Here is a 1,315-nt window from a genome sequence, read left to right as displayed (position 1 = left end):
AAAACTTCAAGATATGGATGAAGCTTACCAGAACAGCACATGACTGACATGTACAAAAACCTTCATTCCAGGACCATCAGCAGATAGTGTAAGAACAAACAAACAAAAATGACAGGCACGATGGATCACATTTCATACAAACACACAAAAGGGCCAGATTTAGTCTGAGGCCTACCTTTTATCTGCCCCTACTTTGAGGACACGCAAAGCTACACAGACAAGTGTTGCAGTTTAAAACAAACAAAAAATCTAAAACAACAATAACAACAACACACAAAAATCTTTTAAGCCAGCAAAAGGTTTGTCATAATGTTATTGTATACTGGGCATACATTATCATTATAATCTTCAAACACTAATATCTGTGCCTCCATATCTCACTGCAATCATTAAGTAGTTCCTGCCTCAATATTATACAAGCATTGCTACCCAGTTGTTAACTCATATTTTTCAATAAGAGCTGAGAAGCCAATTAATAAGCAGGTGATAGAATCATGCAGGACCTCCTCCAACCATAACATGGAGAAGAATAAAGGGAGTGGGGATTCAGTCTGGAGACAGTTCAGGACACTTCAGGAGAAAACACCTCTAGCCTAGAGACACGGATCAGTGCAAAACTGCAAGAATCATTGGATTTTTGATTGTGAATACGTCAGATTAACTTAGAAGATGTAAGTAGAAGAAACCTGCTCAGTTATTATTACCTGAAAACTTGATAAATAAATAAATATAATTATGCAGTTTCAATTATTTAGGAGCTAGCTTTGTTACTACAAGGGCAGTGACATTTGGTATTACAATGAGTGAGAAGAACTCCCTTAGAGTAGAAACTCTAAGGGGAGACTCTGAGGACCCAATGTGGGTAACCTTAGTCAAATGTAAAATAGAGTGAATATGGAACCTGAAGAAACCATCTACAGTACATGGACAGGTCCCCAGTGGAGGCCCTCACATCCAACATTTTCAGCTGAAAGCTGTTCCTTACTGAAAGGAATGTGGGGACAATAATGGAGCTGAGCATGAATGAATGGCTGAACACTGACTGACCAACTTGGAATGCATCCCCTGGATGGTCACCAAACCCTAACATTACTACTGATACTATGTTATGCCTGCAGACATGAGCTTAGCATCGGTGTTCTTTGAGAGGCTCTACCAATAGCTGAATGAGACAGATGCAGATACTCACAGGCAAGCACTGGATAGATAGGATTAACATAGTCAAAATGACTACTCCCAGACGCCCCTTCTCTCAGAACATCTCTGTAAGCCCAGCCTGGTCTTTTGGCACCTATGAACACAAAACTGTAACATA

The sequence above is a fragment of the Mus pahari genome, unplaced genomic scaffold (genome assembly GCF_900095145.1).
Source record: "Mus pahari unplaced genomic scaffold, PAHARI_EIJ_v1.1 scaffold_12655_1, whole genome shotgun sequence".
NCBI classification, from domain to species: Eukaryota; Metazoa; Chordata; class Mammalia; order Rodentia; family Muridae; genus Mus; species Mus pahari.
This window is presented reverse-complemented; position numbering follows the sequence as displayed.